This window comes from Ylistrum balloti, unplaced genomic scaffold (genome assembly GCF_031769215.1).
Source record: "Ylistrum balloti isolate Yb309-2 unplaced genomic scaffold, AGI_CSIRO_Ybal_v1 Utg370592, whole genome shotgun sequence".
Lineage (NCBI taxonomy): Eukaryota > Metazoa > Mollusca > Bivalvia > Pectinida > Pectinidae > Ylistrum > Ylistrum balloti.
Genome location: NW_026782367.1, coordinates 86,089 through 97,081, shown reverse-complemented (window position 1 = coordinate 97,081; position 10,993 = coordinate 86,089).

Sequence of the window (10,993 nt, the reverse complement as noted above, 5' to 3'; positions counted from 1 at the left end):
TATCTACATGTCTCAAAATATTAATTTACTTACTGAAAAGTCTAGTAGAAGATCATCTCATTGGCGGATCAAAAATTATTTCTTACATACATTTGAGTAATTTTATCGCATATAAAACATATAACTTAAGGTGCACGTCGTTAAATGACCCTGGCTGCTGATAGGATGTTAAACAACTAACAAACGAACAGCTAAGTGCACAGCAAATAACTACTGGGTGTATTATCTCCCTTCAAGGTAGCCAAATATTGGTGACCACTCAATCTGTTAAGAAGTCAATCTCCATCTGTAATGAACTGTTCGATTTTTTGGTTTTGGAAGAGCGTAAAATGTCTGTTCAGGGGAAGCGAGATAATTGACTGCTATGTTGTCATGATCAATTGTAATGTTATTAAATAAATGTTTCTGATTTAACTGTTGATGTCTGTCTTCTTGTTGTTCTTTGTAACTGGGTATGTTTATTCAAATATTATGACTTAACCTGAACTTGTGCATGTATTCTAGATAACTGCCTTTAAAAACGTTAAAACAGTGGTGAAGCCTTAGACTCTTTGATTTACATTTAACAGGTCAATTTTTCAAGTTCTTTAAAAAAAACACTAGTTCAAAGTTTAGAATAAACTTTTCCTAATGGTATCAAATTGCATGTCTCAAATCCCAGGTATGCTTAATCAAATACTGTTCACGGATCCAAGATTCATTTTTAATTGACCTTTGCTTTTAATATGATGTGAAACAATGATAAATTCAACAAATCATCAAATTTGAAGCAATGGCTTGATAATTTACAATGAGTAAATTGCCTCAGAAGTCCTGGATTGGTCATTTAGCTCCTTTGTCATAAGAGAAATGTTGCCTCAGAAGTTATAGGTTGGTCATTTAACTCATATTTGCCTCAGAAGTCTTGGATTGGTCAACTTGTATGTCATGGGTTAACTGTTGCCTCAGAAGTCTTGGATTGATCATTAACTCGTATGTCATTGGTTAACTGTTGCCTCAGAAGTCTTGGATTTATCATTAACTCGTATGTCATGGGTTAACTGTTGCCTCAGAAGTCTTGGATTGATCATTAACTCGTATGTCATTGGTTAACTGTTGCCTCAGAAGTCTTGGATTTATCATTAACTCGTATGTCATTGGTTAACTGTTGCCTCAGAAGTCTTGGATTGATCATTAACTCGTATGTCATTGGTTAACTGTTGCCTCAGAAGTCTTGGATTTATCATTAACTCGTATGTCATTGGTTAACTGTTGCCTCAGAAGTCTTGGATTTATCATTAACTCGTATGTCATTGGTTAACTGTTGCCTCAGAAGACTTGGATTGATCATTAACTCGTATGTCATTGGTTAACTGTTGCCTCAGAACTTGGATTGATCATTAACTTGTATGTCATAACTTAACTTAGTTATTTAAGGATCTTAAATAAAAAAAACTTCAAATTTAGCTTCTTTGCATAGCAAAAACAGTGCATATCAATCAAAAGTATATCATGGATGCATGAAAGACGTGTTTTTCTGGATATATATATGGAGGGTTAAAGGGACATAATTCCAACATAAAATTTTCAATCTTATTTTCTTATTTCATTTTTCATTTCTAATTACAACTTTCCACTTTTTATTTTTATTTTATTTCTCGCGAATTATATATTTTTTGAATCAGTTATGTTAAATAATCATTTTAGCTTTTCATTTTACTGCCTTTAAAATTCGAAATTCTCAGTCTATTATAACATTTATATCCAATATTTTACATTTTATAAATTTTATTTTTGTGTGTGTACTACTAACTGTATTGGTTTCTCACCTGTTTATACATAGTTGTATATATACGATTGCATTTTAAAATCTTTAGCTTTATTGTTTTCCAATATTAAATATAATATCAATTTTATCTAACATAGTCTGTTTCCTACGAAATGTGCAATTATAAAAACTGAACAAAGAAAATGGAAAAATAAGATATGGTAAGTTAGAATAGCAAGTTAGATTATGTCGAAAATAACCCTGCTATATTTGTCAACTTAATTCTAACGCCAGAGGGTGCTCCAATAATTTGATTTCGGAAGTAAAGGACCGCTCACCACAGCATTGCCTGGTCGCAATTAATAATTCATCGTTACTTGAATTAAATACATTGCATGACACTATTGGTTACTCTTTACATTCAAAATAGTACTGATAGTATATTATCGATAGTATAAGATCCGAGTTAGTAAAATAAACAACAACTGAAACTTTTACGACACCCAACCTGGTTTTCGTCTACTTTCGTTCCTTGTTCCCGCCGCTAGTAACGAAACTAAATATGAATCAACTACGGGCTGCAGACTTGCTTCGGCGAGCGGCGGATGCTTTACAATCGGAATCGGCCAGTGCATCCGATAGGAGTGGAGAAAGAGAACGGCCTGAGAACGCTAGATCTGTTGCTCAAACAGTAAGAGGATTGTTTTCCCCATACAGTAGGCCTATGCTTCGCAACACCGGTACCAGAAAAACAAAAGGAGGCCATGTTGGTGGACCCCAGTGGGTCCATCGATTCTGCTGTTTATCGCAGTCAGCACAGGTAACCCATTTTGTATTAAAATTTGGCTATAATCAGAGATATTAAAGATTTTCAGCATGGTCATTTTCTACTGATATTTGCTGTTTGACAGCTAATAGAGTGTTCTGGTCAGTGTATTAAACCTGTAAGAATTTGATCGCATATTCGTCAGATCGTATCAACATGTCATTTTAAAGGTGGCTGGAATATAGTTTTGTAAAGAAAGTACATACAAATGTACAATAAAGTACATGTGGATTGGATAATTCAATTAAAAAATAAAACCTTTTAAAGCGAAATTATTCATACCAGATTGTACTTAGATGGCAACTCACTACAGCTGTATCTGCACACAAGAATTCACAGGTACCTTGGCTTGTGTGCCCCAGGATGGTATTCAAGTACAAGATGCAAATAAAAATACACATATAGAAAAACACACATGCCTGCACACAAAAACTTTTTTTTTTGCATACAGTCTAAGACTGCCATAATCATCAGTATAGTATTGAAAGCAGGCACGTATCAAATTTTGACCTAAAAGATCTATAGATATAGTTATCACCTCAAGCTTATATACTGTAATACTATATTACTATACAGTAATAAGTGAAGTCAGTAGCTGGTATTGCCAGTGGTAATGATTATTGCTGGTTTCCTTCTCAGACACATGCAGCATACAGTTGAGCAATACACTGTGAAACAATTTTTGAAACATCTGAAATTAGGCCGGACATTTTAAAATTAATTATTTGTTTACGAATTACAGGATTATGTACCAACAAGGGAAGACCGGGGAGAGTTGGTGAAGGTTGGTTTGGGAGAGAAGAGGATTACATTTAGGTACATTGATGGTTTAAATTGTGACTGTCATACAAAGGCAGCTATCATACCACACATGTAATTACTCCAAAAATGTTAGAGGATTACATAACAAAAAACAAAGCCAGAGACCTTTAGCTAGCTGAAGTAACATGTAATTTGCTAAGGAACAATGTCATGAAAAAAGATATTGCAAAATGTGCACATAAAATATAAATATGACATCACAGTTATATAAATGATGCCATATTATTGTACACAATGTTACACTGTTGTCTCAGGATGTGTGTTTATGCAGTATTGAATGATAATGTCGATATTCAATGATTTTTGGCACTCGGATATTGGAGTCCTGGACTTATGCTTTTCCTGTGGGACTCACTCAGATTTTAAGAACCCACTATTTTTCTTGGTATGGAACTTATCAAAATTTTGTAAATGGAGTTCTGGACATGCCTGAAAAAATTCTACAAAAAATTACTGATATTGCAATACATTGGGACTGTCTATGTGTCTTGCAAAATGTGTCACAAAACAAACACTCTGCCTAGCCAATGTCGAGTGGTTGGGAAAATGAGTAACATGTAGCACTATAACACTAATACCAACATAGGTGCTGAACATGGAACATGTATAGATCTGACCTTCAACAAGCAATTAGGTAAGAGAAAATTATATATATCAAATATTGAAAATCACCAGTACATCTTGACAGACCTCACGGACAATTCATAGTCTTAACCAGTGAATTAAAATATTCATTCTAGAAAAATGAAAATATCCATCACAGGCTTACTTCCACTATATTTTCACTTTTTCCAGAAAGAACAAATCTCCAGAATCATTCAAAAACAACATTTTAGAAGCATATCCGCTTCTTGTTCAAGGAGGTGGATTTGAGGTGATGAGGACTGCGACAGGGAACCGGACAAGCCTGGTTCCCATATGGATACCTCCTGGGGGTATCCATACACAGTATTTAGCAGATGAAAGTGGCCTGGGCCAGGCCTTGTGCTATATAAGACCTATTCAGCGAGACATTGTTATAGAGGTATATCTATGCTTGTAAGACTTAAGTTAGAAAAGGCTTTACTTGGGCATGTTTCATCATAGGTAAAAAGTAATGCAGTTCATACCAGTCAACTATCAGAAATTTCAATGATGGGGAAAATGGGGAATTGGGGTTACAGCTTATGCTGAATGTGTTTTGTGTAAGTGTGAAAAAAGTCAGAACATAAAGTACTAAAGACGAGTTATCGATCATGAGATATTAAATTCAGTCATTCCCATGCAGGAACAATCCTTGTTATTACTTTAGTAATTTCACAAGTTTTTGATTTTAGGAATTGCCTATGAACACAGATAATGATGTTAAAGAAAGATGCTTGTCTTGTGATGAGCTAGTACCAATGAATCAACTGCGACAACATCTACTGGAATGTGATAAAGCTGATCATGAGGTATTAAATTTCATTTTATATTAATTCTGTATGATATGGCTTTGTAACTTAATTCAGGTGCCATATGGTAAATAACAAATGTATTTTAAATTTGTCCAGTAAATTTTGGCTGCTTTTTGTTTCCCCTGCAAAAGGCGACATCACTATGTCGGTGGCGTCGTCCACACTAAGGTTTTTTCTCGATTACTTAAGTTCCACTTGGTCAATCAACTTCAAACTTCACATGGTGCTTCCTCACCAAAAGTGCTTGCTTGGGATTGTTTTTCAGGACCAAGGGTCAAAGGTCAAGGTTGCCGTTACTATAAATAGACAAGTTTTTTTAGGTCACCTGAGACGAAGTCTCATGTGACCTATTCTTATCGCCTTTTGTCTGTCGTCGTACGTCGGTCGTTCGTAAACAATTGACATTTTTGACATCTTCTCCAAAACCCCTGGGCCAATTTCAATGAAATTTTGCAAAAACCTTTTATAGACTAAGATGAAACAAAATTGTGAATTTTGAGTTCCCCTGACCCCAGGGGCCAGAGGGGTGGGGCCATAAAGGGTCAAATTGACTAAGATTTCAAAAATCTTCATCTCAAGGCCCAGATATGGTTGGATCAAATACTATTCTTAAATAGAAACACCTTTAGGTGCTTTACCAAAAATTGTGAATTTCATGACCCTGGGGTTCCCTGTTTTCCCCTGTGGAGGGGGTAAAGTTTACTATATTAAATTTAAATTGGAAAATGTCATTTTGGTCATAATTTACTTCAATTCCATTGAAAATTATTCAAACTAGTTTACAATTATAAGTATTGGATAGTTGATTGATGAAGTCTCCTAACTGACCATTACTTACCCCATGGGGGCCAGAGGGGCGGGGCCAAAAGTGGTAAAATTAGCTGAAAATACATAAATCTTCTTCTCAAGACCCACATATGGTGGAATCAAATACTGTTCATATATGCATAGATCTTGAGGTGCTTTACCAAAACTGTGAATTTCATGACCCTGGGGTTCCCCGTTTTCCCCTGGGGAGGGGGTAAAGTTTACTATAGTTTATATAGGAAAATGTCTTTTTTGGTAATAATTTACTTTAATTCCATTGTAAATTTTTCAAACTAGTTTACAACTTTAAGGATTGGATAAGTAATGGTAAAATTGGCTGACAATTCAAGAATCATTTTGTCGAATATCCTATTTGTATGCAGTGGGAACCCTTTTACTCAGGTGACCGTTAAGGCCCATGGGCCTCTTGTTTCACGATAACTTTAGTTCCCTGTGGCCTATCAACTTCAAACTTGATACTGTGGTTCCTTACCAAAAGGGCTTGCTTGGGATTGTTTTTCAGCTCAGAGGGTCAAAGGTCAAGGTCACCGTTACTATAGATAGAAAATTAGTTTTTTCGTGATAACTTAAGTTCCTTTTGGTCAATCAACTTCAAACTTCACACAGTGCTTCCTCACCCTGCTCTGCAGGCAACACATCCATTTCTGTGGAATTCTTGTTTTGACTTCTGACCCTCCAATTCATGTCTATGGAACCGGTCCTGTCAATGTTGTTAGTGTTTTTAATTTTCGATCAATAAATTTAAGATTGTACAAGTCATTGTTCTTTTAATACAGGTTAATTACTGCTAAATGCACTTGATTTTGAAGGGCCCCATCTTTGGTATTGGGAAGCTGTTTACAATGTATGTATATAGTGATGACTTTGCAATAGAAAACCTAGTTAATTTCATCCCATTATTCATGACAGAAAAAAAAATCAAAACTTATCATTCAATCACAAATGTACAAATTAAACTAAATGTTCAATTTTATCTTTTAGTTTGATGATGAAATGCCGCGAATGAAGAAACCTAAGAAGAAAGAATATGACATAGATGATTTGGCAGATGATAAACCCAGATGTTCCTCTAAGTATGTATGATGTATCATCAATAAACTACTTACAGTCAATAGTCAACTCTATGTTTAGCTCATATTGTGCAGTGTCCCATCATCCTTCTTATAACATTTTCTAAAATTCCCTACTTTGAAGTAAGTCATAAACAATATGATAAGTGCAGATTTTTATTGTCACCCTTGTACATAAGGCTCTGTCAACACCTCATAAGAGGTCATGTTTTGTAGCCTCTACTTAACACTTGGGTAAAGTTGAGCACTGAGGTAAAATTAGACCTGGGTATCAGAGTTACATGAAATCAGGTCAAGCGGTTTAGTTATCAAAAAAACCTACTGAGCTTCAAAAACCAAGGTCAATGTCAATATGTCTGTAGTGTCAAGGTTAAGTTTACACAGCTTTTCAATAATGATTTTTTCATAATGACATTGCAAAGCAGACTTTGGTATAATCAAGCAAGAAATCAACGGACCAAATATCAGTCTCTGGGTCATAGTATAAGGTCAGAATTTGTAGCTTTTTTACTGATAAAAGACTTGTTATAATGTACATTTTGAAAACTCAAGCAAGCAGTCAGCTGATAAAAAATCAAGGTCTCGATATCAAAAACAATTGCCATATTTTGTAGCATTTCACTGGTGAAAAAAATTGTTGTGATATTGTGAGCCAAGTTCAACAAAATTTAATGAGGACTCAACAAACCAAAAGTCAGGAGGTCAAACTCACTGCTTCAAAAATCAAGGAAACAACTAAATTTTTTCACATTTGAAAAATCAATTATTAAAGATCAAATGCAACAAGTTTGGTCACTAGATCAAAGCTCAAAGACTGATGATTTTGGTTGATGTAAATGGGGCCTTTTGCTATTAGTATTGCAAAAGCTATGGTACTGGTAAATCAAAATCTTGTGACCATTCAGGCCCATGTTATAGGTAGAAAGAAATTTTGTTGTGTTCTTGAAAGAATATCTAATGATTTCATGAAGGTCATATACATAGCTTAAATATCGAACTTTCTTTCACTCCATAGTGATATCAGTTCCAGTATTTGTCCTGTATGCAGTCTGAATTTCCCAGCAGGACAACTGGAGGTTCATGCATCTACTTGTGGTGATGTGCAGGCTCAAATTAATTCATCAAAATTAGCTAGGTGCGTACATGGTTAGAAACATTTGTTTGTAGTTTTATCAATATTTTACCGTAATGAAATAGAGTCAGTCAGGTTTGACCAAATGTCAATGTAATGGCTAAAGATGAAATCAGGTGTTGCATTTTTTAGGACCCTATTTCTGTACTAGTAATCACTATCTGTCCATCTGTGTGTTCACAAATTAACCAGAAACTAAATTTGTAAATAGAAAAGTTTTTGCATACACTGTCAGCTTTAAGTATTGAACTGCTTTCAGTTGGCATTTCTGTTTTATGAATGCCAACTAAAAGCAATTCAATACTTATATTTACCATGATTAGAATCTGTTTATCTCATAAAGAATTCAATTATCTTTTCATCTCTCAGCATTTAGCTCAAGTGATATATAAATTGTGGGTGCTTGTTCTGACAATGAAAAAAACAGCAATTTGCCAACAGACAGTCGATCTGTGGTAACCAACATAGCAACTGCAGCAGTCAATGTCATTCATAGACTTATGAATGCCGACTAAATTTGGTAGGGTTATATAGAGGCAATGTCATGTAACTTATAGTATAGTAACATGTCAATAAACATTCATGTTTGCCCCTTCAGTCAATAAGAAATATAAACACAACTCCTTTTGTTGTAACTAAACATAAATACTATTATGTTTTTCAGCACATTCACTGAGGCTTTAGGACAGTGTTTTGATCTTGACAAGGAGGACATTTTTTTGTGAGAATCCTTAGGAGTGATTTCATTGAAACAACAATGGAAGTGTTGGAGGATGCTGATGAGGACGATTGGCTGAAACCGATGAAAGTCCAGTTTATTGGGGAAGAGGGGATAGATGCAGGAGGGCTGGCTAGGGAATTTTTTTCCCTGTTGTTTAAAAACACTACAGTTTTCCAGGGGACAACATTTTCCTTAAATCCAGATTTTCTGGAAAAAAAGACATACAAAATTATAGGGCAAATCACAGCTAAAGCCCTTGCGCAGGGCCATCCAGGTCCTGCATGTTTAAACAAACATATTGTCAGATATCTCTTAACCGGAATTGATGATACATGTACTAGTAATATAAACTTAAAGGAAGGCGAGTTGGGAGCCGACATAGACAGGGCCATTAAACAGGTAAATTTTACATTTACACTATCAGACTCCAAAAGTTAAGTATACAGCCATCATGTTTTGTTGCCTCACCTGGCCCAAAGGGACTTCATGTACCTTTACAGCTATTAGTATTATACATGAAATACCTTAATTGACTTCTTCTGGACTGCTAATTTTAACTAAATTTAGTAGGATGCATCTCTATGTGGTTGGGATTCAATATTTATACAAATAATGGGCCTGAGGGTGAGGCCAGGAGGCGTCCTTTTGTCAATATTGACTTCTCCCTGGTGTTACAATTTTATGTACACCATGCAAGGATCCGTAGATCAGTGACTTATCCTTTTATCAAATTGTATGTCATTTATGTGTGCATTTAGGTAATATTAGGGCCTCACATCTCTGGAATCTTATCTGTACAATAGAAATCCTCTGGTCTAGTCTATCTGTCCCAGATTTTGACTTCAGCATAATTGCATCAAGATCACCAGATCATTTAGGTCATATTGTGCTCAAAGGAAAGGTCATAATTTTGTTTGTTAATTGAAAAGATAAACAACTTCTGGGAGGTGAGAGGTCGAGGTCACGGTTACCCCAGACTTACTTTTTCTTGTTTTCTTTTTGTCTTTTTTTAAAGTTAATCCTTTTATTATTGTTTGGCCATTTATGTGGTAGTAAGCTTTGCAGTGTCCTTGCTGACCGGTGAATGTTTAATAAAATTGTAGATGTGGTTTATTTTATTTGAACAGCTCTCAGAAGCCACTGCCGACACAGTAGGAAGTGTTTTTGAGCAAAATGCTTCTGTACTGGAGGCAACAGGATTTACAAAAATGCTGACGTTGAAAAACAGAGATGAGGCCATAAAAGTAGTGAAGGCTCACTATACAGAGTCATGGCATCTGTAACTCAGTCCAAGGAAGGTAAGCTGTAACAATGTTTCAACCATAATTCAACAACTATGTAATCAGTTTTATTGAAACTTGGTCCAATTGGTTAACTAATCAATGCCTATAAATCAGACACATCAGGTGTTCCTGAACCTTTTTTATGGAAACATTGTTGAAGCTTTTGATTGGTCAAAAATGAAAAATTATCTGGTTTTTGCCAAAATTGATATACAGGTATTGTTTGGCATAAGAAACAGAAAAGAATGAAGTCCATTTTGTAAAATATTGGTTTCCAGGTAACAAAGGAATGCCCCTTTAATAATGATAAGTTAAAACTTTAACTGCGTGGCTGAGCATATGTCCTAAGTTTGTTTGTCATATGAAATCTTGAAACCTCTTGTCAGATTTAGTTCATACTTACATCATCAGAGCACTATGTAACAATCATGGTCATCGATAGTTAAGGGTCAAATGTGACCACTTTGTGGGGATGAGGGTATATCTATGTGAGCCCTTAATTGCTCAGTTTTTTAATGCCCCCGCCATTTATGGCCGGGGGCATATAGTGTTACCCGTGTCTGTCCGTCTCGTCTCGTCCCGTCGCGTCCCAAATCAGTATATTATACCACCTAAAAACTTCATTCTGAAGACAATTTTCATGAAACTTCATACAAATATCAAGTATGGAAAGACCTCATGCAGTGTTGAGTTTCTCGGCATTCTAAAAAAGATGGCCAATCAGGGGGAGATAACTCAAAAAAGATGAACATCGTCTGATTTCTACATAATTTGGTACTTGTGGGTTTTAAGGCATAAGGAAGACAATGGTTGCCTCTGTTTATCAAAAAGACAAAATGTCCACCATGGGAAAAGATAACCCTCTTCCATGGGGAGATAACTCTTACACCAACTGTTACGGACTTCTCACTATTATTTCACATTCATGTCTTACAGACATTTTCTAGTTTTATTAAAGAGCACATAAGATTCAACTTTTAAAGAACAAATAAAGAATACTAGGATATCATTTTCTGTACATGTTCATAACCTTAAACACATAGGAGTACTCTTAAAGATACACACAGCTATTTCTTCCCCATGTTGATGCATGTTTTAATATTTTAGGGCTTAAGTTGGGAGGAGTCC